Below are 14,137 nucleotides of genomic sequence, written 5' to 3' on the forward strand. Positions count from 1 at the left end.
TATGTACTCACCTGCATGACACCTATGGCTATGATTACGGCTGCTGGCCGAAACATGTAAGCCCTGGTGTCACGCTCACACACCTTTCCTGTTTGTGCTGTTTGTATAGCCTGTTTGGCGTTTTAACTAAGCCTAATAAATTGGATTTTATTTTACACAAAAGCTGGATCCTGCCTTCTTTGTGACTGTTTATCTCTCTGCTATCTGACTTTTCTGAACTCAAATGTTTAACTAGAAGAAGTTGTCATGACTCTCTGTTGGGGGTAACTGTCCCCCATATTACGGACACTCCTAATCTTCCTCACCAGAGACAGCAAGATAAAAACCCCCACACACACTTTGTTCCCCATGTATTAAAAGGCAGACGAACAGCTTCTCAACTTGCGAAGCTGTCCGCCCGCCTTCACTGCATATGGACAGCGGATCTGTTGATCCGCTGGCCTGTATTATCATAACACACTCTGATGAGTGTGTAATGCCTGCCCCTTCATTCGCGCAACCAATCGTGCAAGTGAAGGGACTGTCTTGCTGCTTCGTACATGGAGCCCTAACTCTTCTTTTTTTTCAGAGCAAAAAATCCCTCCTTACAATCCTCAAGATCCTTTGAATTAATTCTATATTCATGAACGTAAAATTACTTTTCCACATTGTGAATGGTCTCAATACCCATATTATTTCACATTTAACGGTTGGTCAGGTTAATGAAACTCAGTAGCAGAGGTGAAACGTGACTATTCTATAGCTAAAGTCTATGAATGGGATGAAATTTCCTTCTTACATGTGGCTTTCTTCTCTTTAGAAATGGTAGTTTAGGATGGAGCAAGTCCTACAGTAAGACACAGTAAGTTCATGAGTTATCATGTGTGGGAATTTCCCTCTTAACCACTAGGAGAAGGCAAAAAATACCACAACAACCCAGAGCTTTAAAGAGACAGTCAAGTCAAAATTAAACTTTCGTGGTTCAGACAGGGCAAACAATTTTAAAAATCTTACCAATTTACTTTTATCATCAAATTTGCTTTGCTCTCTTGGTATTCTTTGTTGATTGATGAACCTAGGAAGGCTCAAACTGATTTCTAAGTCATTGAATTTAGCATTTTGGCAGTTTTTCAAAGTTGCTAGACATTGCTAGTTCATGTGTGCCATAGAGATAACACTGTGACCACTCCCTTGGAGTTATTTATGAGTCAGCACTGATTGGCTAAAATCTCAGATAGCACACACACAGCACACACTCTCATACAATGCACACACACAGAAGCAGCCCAATAAACATGGTGTTGGGACCCATTAATTAATCGCAAGCCGTGGTTTGAAGAACCCTGCTCTAACTGATCTAAGGCCCATTTTCTCCTCACAGTATCTTGCCGGTCAAAGACAAGGCAGTATCAGTCAGGCAGAGAAGTAACCTTGCCCAATAATCCCTTGTTTTGTAGATGTTTTTACTTGTTTAGATACTTGGCACTGCTCACACCACCTAGCATGGCATTGGCTACTGGAAGCAAGTTGCTGCAGCTTAGGTAAGCACAGGGGATGAAGGTGCTGACAAGTAAGTACTATGCACCTTCATAGCCCACCAGCTATTAGTATTGCCATGTATACATGCTTCACATAGTCTGGTAACATATATTTGTACACCTTACAGTGTACTCAGAGTTGTACACAGTTTATTTTCTTCACCTACGCTTAGTTTCTTCTTCCTTCCTTCCTTCCTTCCTTCGGTTTCTTGGCTTTAGTGCTCACTGCCACTGGTAGTGCATGTGCGCTAAGGATGAATTATTTTATTTTGGTGCACTTTTTATGCTCTTTAGGGATATGCATTTTATTTAACTCTTTGGCATCTATTTATCAAGCCGTCAACCGCAAATACGCTGGAATTCCGCAGCATATTTGTGGCGAGCCTGATTCCCCTTAGTTATCAAACCCTATAGACCGGCAAAAGTAGAATTTTGTGACGTAACATACGATCCGCCCGACTCAGTCCGACACAGATCGATGCTTACGTCATTACAGATGTTCCAAATGCAAATTCGGCACAATCTGACTACTTTTGCTAGTTATCAAATTTCTACAAGGTACGCTCGCCACTATTCCGGCCCAGCGTACCTGGTTTTCAATCCACCGCCCTGGAGGGGGCGGATACCATAGGAATCAATGGGAGTCTGAAAGCAGCGAAAGCTTATGTTCGCTGCAGCCCGATATCCCATTTATTCCTATAGGAACGTTTACACCTAACACCCTAACATGTACCCCTAGTCTAAACACCCCTAATCTGCCGCCCCTACACCGCCGCCACCTACATTATACTTATTAACCCCTAATCTGCCGCCCCGACACCACCGCCACCTACATTATACTTATTAACCCCTTATCTGCCCCCCTACACCGCCGCCACCTACATTATACTTATTAACCTCTAATATGCCCCTACACCACCTCCAACTACCTACATTTATTAACCCCTAATCTGCCGCCCCCAACATCGCCGCCACTATATTAAATTTATTAACCCCTAAACCTAAGTCTAACCCTAACACCCCTTAACTTAAATATAATTTAAATAAATCTAAATAAATATTCCTATCATTAAATAAATTATTCCTATTTAAAACTAAATACTTACCTGTAAAATAAACCCTAAGGCCTAGATTTAGAGTTCGGCGGTAGCCGTCAAAACCAGCGTTAGAGGCTCCTAACGCTGGTTTTGGCCGCCCGCTGGTATTTGGAGTCAGTGATTAAAGGGTCTAACGCTCACTTTACAGCCGCGACTTTTCCATACCGCAGATCCCCCTACGCCATTTGCGTAGCCTATCTTTTCAATGGGATCTTTCTAACGCTGGTATTTAGAGTCGTTTCTGCAGTGAGCGTTAGAGCTCTAACGACAAGATTCCAGCCGCCTGAAAAAAGCAGGAGTTAAGAGCTTTCTGGCTAACGCCGGTTCATAAAGCTCTTAACTACTGTACCCTAAACTACACTAACACCCATAAACTACCTATGTACCCCTAAACCGAGGTCCCCCCACATCGCCGCCACTCGATTAAAATTTTTAACCCCTAATCTGCCGACCGCCACCTACGTTATACTTATGTACCCCTAATCTGCTGCCCCTAACCCCGCCGACCCCTATATTATATTTATTAACCCCTAACTTGCCCCACACAACGTCGCCGCAAGCTACTTAAAATAATTAACCCCTAATCTTCCGACCGCAAATCGCCGCCACCTACGTTATCCCTATGTACCCCTAATCTTCTGCCCCTAACATCGCCGACCCCTATGTTATATTTATTAACCCCTAATCTGCCCCCCACAACGTCGCCGACACCTACCTACACTTATTAACCCCTAATCTGCCGAGCGGACCTGAGCGCTACTATAATAAAGTTATTAACCCCTAATCCGCCTCACTAACCCTATCATAAATAGTATTAACCCCTAATCTGCCCTCCCTAACATCGCCGACACCTACCTTCAATTATTAACCCCTAATCTGCCGACCGGAGCTCACCGCTATTCTAATAAATGTATTAACCCCTAAAGCTAAGTCTAACCCTAACACTAACACCCCCCTAAGTTAAATATAATTTTTATCTAACGAAATAAATTAACTCTTATTAAATAAATGATTCCTATTTAAAGCTAAATACTTACCTGTAAAATAAATCCTAATATAGCTACAATATAAATTACATTTATATTATAGCTATTTTAGGATTAATATTTATTTTACAGGTAACTTTGTATTTATTTTAACCAGGTACAATAGCTATTAAATAGTTAAGAACTATTTAATAGTTACCTAGTTAAAATAATTACAAATTTACCTGTAAAATAAATCCTAACCTAAGATATAATTAAACCTAACACTACCCTATCAATAAAATAATTAAATAAACTACCTACAATTACCTACAATTAACCTAACACTACACTATCAATAAATTAATTAAACACAATTGCTACAAATAAATACAATTAAATAAACTATCTAAAGTACAAAAAATAAAAAAGAACTAAGTTACAGAAAATAAAAAAATATTTACAAACATAAGAAAAATATTACAACAATTTTAAACTAATTACACCTACTCTAAGCCCCCTAATAAAATAACAAAGACCCCCAAAATAAAAAATTCCCTACCCTATTCTAAATTTAAAAAGTTACAAGCTCTTTTACCTTACCAGCCCTGAACAGGGCCCTTTGCGGGGCATGCCCCAAGAAGTTCAGCTCTTTTGCCTGTAAAAGAAAACATACAATACCCCCCCCCCAACATTACAACCCACCACCCACATACCCCTAATCTAACCCAAACCCCCCTTAAATAAACCTAACACTAAGCCCCTGATGATCTTCCTACCTTGTCTTCACCATGCCAGGTTCACCGATCCGTCCTGGCTCCAAGATCTTCATCCAACCCAAGCGGGGGCTAGACATCCACTGAAGAAGTCCAGAAGAGGGTCCAAAGTCTTCCTCCTATCCGGCAAGAAGAGGACATCCGGACCGGCAAACATCTTCTCCAAGCGGCATCTTCTATGTTCTTCCATCCGATGACGACCGGCTCCATCTTGAAGACCTCCAGCGCGGATCCATCCTCTTCTTCCGACGACTAGACGACGAATGACGGTTCCTTTAAGGGACGTCATCCAAGATGGCGTCCCTCGAATTCCGATTGGCTGATAGGATTCTATCAGCCAATCGGAATTAAGGTAGGAATTTTCTGATTGGCTGATGGAATCAGCCAATCAGAATCAAGTTCAATCCGATTGGCTGATCCAATCAGCCAATCAGATTGAGCTTGCATTCTATTGGCTGTTCCGATCAGCCAATAGAATGCGAGCTCAATCTGATTGGCTGATTGGATCAGCCAATCGGATTGAACTTGATTCTGATTGGCTGATTCCATCAGCCAATCAGAAAATTCCTACCTTAATTCCGATTGGCTGATAGAATCCTATCAGCCAATCGGAATTCGAGGGACGCCATCTTGGATGACGTCCCTTAAAGGAACCGTCATTCGTCGTCTAGTCGTCGGAAGAAGAGGATGGATCCGCGCTGGAGGTCTTCAAGATGGAGCCGGTCGTCATCGGATGGAAGAACATAGAAGATGCCGCTTGGAGAAGATGTTTGCCGGTCCGGATGTCCTCTTCTTGCCGGATAGGAGGAAGACTTTGGACCCTCTTCTGGACTTCTTCAGTGGATGTCTAGCCCCCGCTTGGGTTGGATGAAGATCTTGGAGCCAGGACGGATCGGTGAACCTGGCATGGTGAAGACAAGGTAGGAAGATCATCAGGGGCTTAGTGTTAGTTTTATTTAAGGGGGGTTTGGGTTAGATTAGGGGTATGTGGGTGGTGGGTTGTAATGTTGGGGGGGGGGTATTGTATGTTTTTTTTTACCGGCAAAAGAGCTGAAATTCTTGGGGCATGCCCCGCAAAGGGCCCTGTTCAGGGCTGGTAAGGTAAAAGAGCTTGTAATTTTTGTATTTTAGAATAGGGTAGGGAATTTTTTATTTTGGGGGTCTTTGTTATTTTATTAGGGGGCTTAGAGTAGGTGTAATTAGTTTAAAATTGTTGTAATATTTTTCTTATGTTTGTAAATATTTTTTTATTTTCTGTAACTTAGTTCTTTTTTATTTTTTGTACTTTAGATAGTTTATTTAATTGTATTTATTTGTAGCAATTGTGTTTAATTAATTTATTGATAGTGTAGTGTTAGGTTAATTGTAGGTAATTGTAGGTAGTTTATTTAATTATTTTATTGATAGGGTAGTGTTAGGTTTAATTATAACTTAGGTTAGGATTTATTTTACAGGTAAATTTGTAATTATTTTAACTAGGTAACTATTAAATAGTTATTAACTATTTAATAGCTATTGTACCTGGTTAAAATAAATACAAAGTTACCTGTAAAATAAATATTAATCCTAAAATAGCTATAATATAAATGTAATTTATATTGTAGCTATATTAGGATTTATTTTACAGGTAAGTATTTAGCTTTAAATAGGAATCATTTATTTAATAAGAGTTAATTTATTTCGTTAGATAAAAATTATATTTAACTTAGGGGGGTGTTAGTGTTAGGGTTAGCTTTAGGGGTTAATACATTTATTAGAATAGCGGTGAGCTCCGGTCGGCAGATTAGGGGTTAATAATTGAAGGTAGGTGTCGGCGATGTTAGGGAGGGCAGATTAGGGGTTAATACTATTTATGATAGGGTTAGTGAGGCGGATTAGGGGTTAATAACTTTATTATAGTAGCGCTCAGGTCCGCTCGGCAGATTAGGGGTTAATAAGTGTAGGCAGGTGTCGGCGACGTTGTGGGGGACAGATTAGGGGTTAATAAATATAACATAGGGGTCGGCGATGTTAGGGCAGCAGATTAGGGGTACATAGGGATAACGTAGGTGGCGGCGGTTTACGGAGCGGCAGATTAGGGGTTAAAAGTGTAATGCAGGGGTCAGCGATAGCGGGGGCGGCAGATTAGGGGTTAATAAGTGTAAGGCTAGGGGTGTTTAGACTCGGGGTACATGTTAGAGTGTTAGGTGCAGACGTAGGAAGTGTTTCCCCATAGGAAACAATGGGGCTGCGTTAGGAGCTGAACGCTGCTTTTTTGCAGGTGTTAGGTTTTTTTTCAGCTCAAACAGCCCCATTGTTTCCTATGGGAGAATCGTGCACGAGCACGTTTTTGAGGCCGGCCGCGTCCGTAAGCAACTCTGGTATCGAGAGTTGTATTTGCGGTAAAAATGCTCTACGCTCCTTTTTTGGAGCCTAACGCAGCATTTGTTTGAACTCTCGATACCAGAGTTAAATTTATGGTGCGACCAGAAAAAAACCCGCGGAGCGTTAACAGCCCTTTTACCGCCAAACTCCAAATCTAGCCGTAAGATAGCTACAATATAACTAATAGTTACATTGTAGCTATCTTATGGTTTATTTGTATTTTACAGGCAAGTTTGTATATATTTTAACTAGATACAATAGTTATTAAATAGTTATTAACTATTTAATAACTTCCTAGTTAAAATAAATACAAATATACCTGTAAAATAAAACCTAACCTAAGTTACAATTAAACCTAACACTACACTATAATTAAATTAATTCCCTAAACTAAATACAATTAAATAAAATTATCTAAAGTACAAAACCCCCCACTAAATTACAGAAAATAATAAACAAATTACAAGATTTTTAAACTAATTACACCTAATCTGATTCCCCTAACAAAATAAAAAAGCCCCCCCAAAATAAAAAAGCCCTACCCTACACTAAATTATAAATAGCCCTTAAAAGGGCCTTTTGCAGAGTAATCAGCTCTTTTAACTGTAAAAAAATTTACAAACCCCCCAACATTAAAACCCACACAACCAACCCTATTCTAAAACCCACCCAATCCCCCTTAAAAAAAACTAAAAACTAACCCCTTGAAGATCACCCTACCGTGAGACGTCTTCACCCAACCGGGCCAAAGTCCTCAACGAAGCCGGCAGACGTGGTCCTCCAGACGGGCAGACGTGGTCCTCCAGACGGGCAGAAGTCTTCATCCAGACGGCATCTTCTATCTTCATCCATCCGGCATGGAGCGGCTCCATCTTCAAGACATCCGACATGGAGCATCCTCTTCATCCAACGTTTTCTTGAACAATGGCGGTTCCTTTAAGTGACGTCATCCAAGATGGCGTCTCTTCAATTCCGATTGGCTGATAGAATTCTATCAGCCAATCAGAATTAAGGTAGGAAAAATCCTATTGGCTTATGCAATCAGCCAGTAGGATTGAAGTTCAATCCTATTGGCTGGTCCAATCAGCTAATAGGATTGAGCTCGCATTCTATTGGCTGTTCCAATCAGAGTAGAGAAGGGTTGGTTGTGTGGGTGGTGGTTTTTAATGTTGGGGGGGTTGTAATTTTTTTTTACAGGTAAAAGAGCTGATTACTTTGGGTCAATGTCCTGCAAAAGGCCCTTTTAAGGGCTATTTGTAATTTAGTGTAGGGTAGGGCTTTTTTTTATTTTGGGGGGGCTTTTTATTTTGTTAGGGGGATTAGATTAGGTGTAATTATTTTTAAAATCTTGTAATTTGTTTATTATTTTCTGTAATTTAGTGTTTGTTTGTTTTTTGTACTTTAGATAATTTTATTTAATTGTATTTAATTGTATTTAGTTTAGGGAATTAATTTAATTATAGTGTAGTGTTAGGTGTAATTGTAACTTAGGTTAGGTTTTATTTTACAGGTATATTTGTATTTATTTTAACAAGGAAGTTATTAAATAGTGTACCTAGTTAAAATAAATACAAACTTGCCTGTAAAATAAAAATAAACCCTAAGCTAGCTACAATGTAACTATTAGTTATATTGTAGCTATCAGGGTTTATTTTATAGGTAAGCATTTAGTTTTAAATAGGATTAATTTATTTAATTGTAGTAATTTTATTTTGTTTTATTTAAATTATATTTAAGTTAGGGGGGGTTAGACTTAGGGTTAGACTTAGGTTTAGGGGTTAATACATTTAATATAGTAGCGGCAACGTTGGGGGCGGCAGATTAGGGGTTAATAAATGTAGATAGGTGTCGGCGATGTTAGGGACGGCAGATTAGGGGTTAATAAAATGTAACTAATGTTTGCGAGGCGGGAGTGCGGCGGTTTAGGGGTTAATATATTTATTACAGTGGCGGCGATGTCCAGTCGGGAGATTAGGGGTTAAAAACGTTATTTAAGTGTTTCCGATGTGGGGGGGGGGGGCTCGGTTTAGGGGTTAATAGGTAGTTTATGGGTCATGCAGGCCCTTTTATCAAAGGGCTTGCGGACCTGATCCGACACTGCGGATCAGGTCCGCAAGACCTCGCTAAATGCGGAGAGCAATACGCTCTCCGCATTTAACATTGCACCAGCAGCTCACAAGAGCTGCTGGTGCAACGCCGCCCCCTGCTGACTCGCGGCCAATCGGCCGCCAGCAGGGAGCTGTCAATCAACCCGATCGTATTCGATCGGGTTGATGTCCGGCGATTCCTATCCGCCTGTTCAGAGCAGGCGGACAGGGTTATGGAGCAGCGGTCTTTAGACCGCTGCTTCATAAGTTGTGTTTCTGGCGAGTCTGAAGACTCGCCAGAAACACGGAGCTTGATAAATGGGCCTGTTAGTGTACTTTTTAGCACTTTAGTTAAGAGTTTTATGCTACGGTGTTAGCCCATAAAACTCTTAACTACTGACTTTTAAATGCGATAGGAGTCTTGACAGGAGAGGCTGTACCGCTCACTTCTTCCAAGACTCGTAATACCGGCGTTAGGCAAATCCCATTAAAAAGATAGGATACGTAATTGACGTAAGGGGATTTGCGGTAAGTTCGAGTCACGGAAGAAAAGTGAGCGGTACACCTGTACCTGCCAGACTCGTAATACCAGCGGGCGTTAAAAAGCAGAGTTGGGACCTCTCAACGCTGCTTTTTAAGGCTAACGCAAGACTCGTAATCTAGCCGTAAGCTTGCCACAAGTAACTATTAGTTATATTAGTTATATTAGTTATATTGTAGTTATCTTAGGGTTTATTTTACAGGTAAGTATTTAGTTTTAAATTGGAATAATTTATTTAATGATAGGAATATTTATTTAGATTTATTTAAATTATATTTGTTAGGGGGTGTTAGGGTTAGACTTAGGTTTAGGGGTTAATAAATTTAATATAGTGGCGGCGAAGTTTGGGGCGGCAGATTATGGGTTAATAAATGTAGGTAGGTGGCGGCGGTGTAGGGGGGGCAGATTAGGGGTTAATAAATATAATGTAGGTGGTGGCGGTGTAGGGGGGCAGATTAGGGGTTAATAAATATAATGTAGGTGGCGGCGGTGTGGGGGGGGCAAATTAGGGGTGAATAAATATAATGTAGGTGACGGCGGTGTAGGGGGCGGCAGATTAGGAATTAATAAGTATCATGTAGTTGGCAGCGGTGTAGGGGGCGTCAGATTAGGGGTTAATAAGTATAATGTAGGATTCACATATAGACACTCTAGCAGACACGCAAAGAAACACACAAAAAATTTAAGACACAGACTCTCACACAGACACTCAGCACTTGTTTACATTGACCTAACAAGTAATGAGGTAGACTACAGTTTTGTCAAAAAAGGAGATTTACAAGACAAAATATGGAGTTCTGATTATCTTTTTGTCAAGGAAGATGACAACTATATGATGACAACAGCATGCAGTGGCTGAAAGGAAGGGCCCTGAACTGCCTTAACAATAATTTAAAGGTTAAGTGGTGGATTGGTGACTTACGGAAAGGTCTCATTAGTCTCAATGTCTGTAGAAAGATGTGAGTAATCAGTAGTAAGGTCAAAATGTCCTAAACAGGAACTGACATTGGACACACACACACACACAAACTCAAACACTAACTTGCACATACACCCAAGGGAACACCCACACAGACAGCCTCAGAAACACACAAAGACATACACACTCACAGACACCCACAGAAAACACACAAAGACATACATACATACACACACACCCTCACATAGACATCCACAGAAAATGCACAAAGACATACATACACACACACCCTCACAGAGACATCCACAGAAAATGCACAACGACAGACACACAAACCTTTACAGAGAGACCCACAGAAAAAAAATACATACCCACTCATATAGACACCAACAAAAGCACAAAGACATAAAAACAGACACCCACAGAAACACTCACAGGAGGTAACATTTCTACACAATGCCATCCCCTAAATCAACAGTGTGTGACATGCATGATTAAAAAGAAATAGCAGAAATTAAGAGATCACTTTTTAAAGAATCATATTTGTAAATGAGCAAAGAAAAATACTTCTGTGAATTCAAAATTCTACATTATTGATCTGTCAGAATGGGTAGAAAAGTACTTTTGAAAGGTTGACATATGTTTGGGGGTTTGTTGCCACCATTTTCCCCAACCAAGAGCACCACTTCAATTCTGGTGTACAAATGTTCCCATCTGTCAGCTGTACTTATGGATTTTGAAAATGCTGTACTCTATATGGTCTTGGTGGAACCATAAGCTGTGGTACTCATTCTCATACTGGTTAAATGCAGAATTTAGGCTTGTTTGTATGTATTTCAAAATTAAGTCAGCTGTAGTGTTAACTGAACAGTGTTAAGTTAACCTGTGTTATTTCAAATACTGAGCAATCTTAGCCTGAGAGTATAGCATTTTATGCAGATGTAAAAATCTTAGACAAAATGCCTCCAGGCATCTGGAAAGTCCTTGCATAAAGGGTCAGTAAACAAGAATGTAATAAAAAAAAAAAAATATATATATATATATATATATATATATATAAAATCATATCTGCCAAAGGGGCACCTACCATTTATGTATTGAGGAGGAAACATTTCTGCATAGTTTTAAATATAGAATTTCTACAGCATTGTCAAATAATCATAAATACACTGCTGCATATTTTTGAGGCTCGTGGGATACTCCTCTGTCAGACCGAACTCGGCCAGTAGTCTTGTTATCCCGGCGTCTAGTCGGAAAGATAGGGAATATCCCAGAGCAGAGAATATCAGAAAAACGAGGAGAGCGGCACTAACCACAGGCAGGACAGCACAAGGCAAATAGGCAGACAGGATACAGCAACAGAAAAGCAGACCAGCAATTTAGGGGTTAACCAGGTAGTGTAGTAAGACAGGCAAGAATTCGGCAACAAGGTATCAGTCCAGCAGATTAGGGGTTAATCAGTTAGCGTAGTGAGACAGGCAAGGTTCAGTAACAAGTATCAGTCCAGCAGATAAGGGGTTAACCAGTTAACATAGTGAGACAGGCAAGGTTCAGTAACAAGTATCAGTCCAGCAGATAAGGGGTTAACCATTTAGCATAGTGAGACAGACAGGGTTCAGTAACAAGTATCAGGCCAGCAGATAAGGGGTTAACCAGTTAGCGTAGTGAGACAGGCAGGGTTCAGTAACAAGTATCAGTCCAGCAGATAAAGGGTTAACCAGTTAGCATAGTGAGACAGGCAGGGTTCAGTAACAAGTATCATCCAGCAAATGATTTGTCACTCCCAGGGGTACACGAAGTGGCACCTATACTTGGGCAGTGACAGGTCGCTTGCTGCCTGTTTAAATACCCTTGGCAAGGCGCCAAGAGACCGGCCTGCATCAGGAGCATGCGGCGATGACGTCAGCGCTGTACGCATACTGAGCCGACACAGCCCTAGGCAACGAGCATGGAGAGGACGCTGCGCCCCTAGCAACAGTGCGGTGTGACAATATTGCTAAACAAAATGTGTTTTTATGGACCCTTAGCCCCACCATACAACTACCACACTGAAGTTACAATCCGAAATTGCACGAATAAATAAAAAACATTTACTTAGTAAGTCCTACCTACTCTGCAAATGAAAGTGATCTGCTGTCTGACTCAGGCACACACTGTACAAACTTAAGTGCAAAGTTTGTCTCACACTGTGCATAGTGGTTTAGTGCACACTCAGAAATCCTCTCAAATGCTAATGCTTTAGTCCTTGTAATGACATTACACTTTGCTTCAATGTAAAGTAGTGAGTGTACAGCCTGTATAACAGTGTAAATTTGCTGTTCCCTCAAAATAACTCAACACACAGCAATTAATGTCTAAACCATGGGCAACAAAAGTGAGTACACCCCTAAGTTGTAATGTCCAAATTGGGCACAAAGTGTCAATATTTTGTGTGGCCACCATTATTTTCCAGCACTGCCTTAACCCTCTTGGGCATGGAGTTCACCAGAGCTTTACAGGTTGCCACTGGAGTCCTCTTCCACTTCTCCATGATGACATCACTGAGCTGGTGGATGTAAGAGACCTTGCGCTCCCCCACATTCCATTTGAGGATGCCCCACAGATGCTCAATAGGGTTTAGGTCTGGAGACATGCTTGGCCAGTCCATCACCTTTACCCTTAGCTTCTTTAGCAAGGCAGTGGTCGTCTTGGAGGTGTGTTTGGGGTTGTTATCATGTTGGAATACGGCCCTACAGCCCAGTCTCCGAAGAGAGGGGATCATGCTCTGCTTCAGTATGTCACAGTACATGTTGGCATTCATAGTTCCCTCAATGAACTGTAGCTCCCACGTGCCGGCAGCACTCATGCATGCCCAGACCATGACACTACCACCACCATGCTTGACTGAAGGCAAGACACACTTGTCTTTGTACTCCTCACCTTGTTGCCGCCACACACGCTTGAGACCATCTGAACCAAATAAGTTTATCTTGGTCTCATCGGACCACAGGACATGGTTCCAGTAATCCATGTCCTTAGTCTGCTTGTCTTCAGCAAACTGTTTGCGGGCTTTCTTGTGCATTGTGCAGACCAATTTGAGGCTGTGTGCGGCGTATGGTGTGAACACTGACGGGCTGCCCCCCATCCCTTCAACCTCTGCAGCAATGCTGGCAGCACTCATACATCTATTTCCCAAAGACAACCTCTGGATATGACGCTGAGCACGTGCACTCAACTTCTTTGGTCGACCATGGCAAGGCCTGTTCTGAGTGGAACCTGTCCTGTGAAACCACTGTATGGTCTTGCCCACCATGCTGCAGCTCAGTTTCAGGGTCTTGGCAATCTTCTTATAGCCTAGGCCATCGTTATGTAGAGCAACAATTCTTTTTTTCAGATCCTCAGATAGTTCTTTGCCATGAGGTGCCATATTGAACTTCCAGTGACCAGTATGAGAGAGTGTGAAAACGATAACACCAAATTTAACACACCTGCTCCCCATTCATACATGAGACCTAGTAACACTAACGAGTTACATGACACCGGGGAGGGAAAATGGCTAATTGGGCCCAATTTGGATATTTCCACTTAGGGGTGTACTCACTTTTTTTGCCAATGGTTTAGACATTAATGGCTGTGTGTTGAGATATTTTGAGGGGACAGCAAACTTACACTGTTAGACAGACTGTACACTCACTACTTTACATTGTAGCAAAGTGTCTTTTCTTCAGTGTTGTTACATGAAAAGATATAATAACATATTTACAAAAATAAGAAGGGTGTACTGACTTTTGTGAGATACTGTGTATATATATATATATATATATATATATATATATATATATATATATGAATATCTATTTATGAATATCTATTTAGAAATACTTAGAACATA

Source organism: Bombina bombina, chromosome 1 (genome assembly GCF_027579735.1).
Source record: "Bombina bombina isolate aBomBom1 chromosome 1, aBomBom1.pri, whole genome shotgun sequence".
Lineage (NCBI taxonomy): Eukaryota > Metazoa > Chordata > Amphibia > Anura > Bombinatoridae > Bombina > Bombina bombina.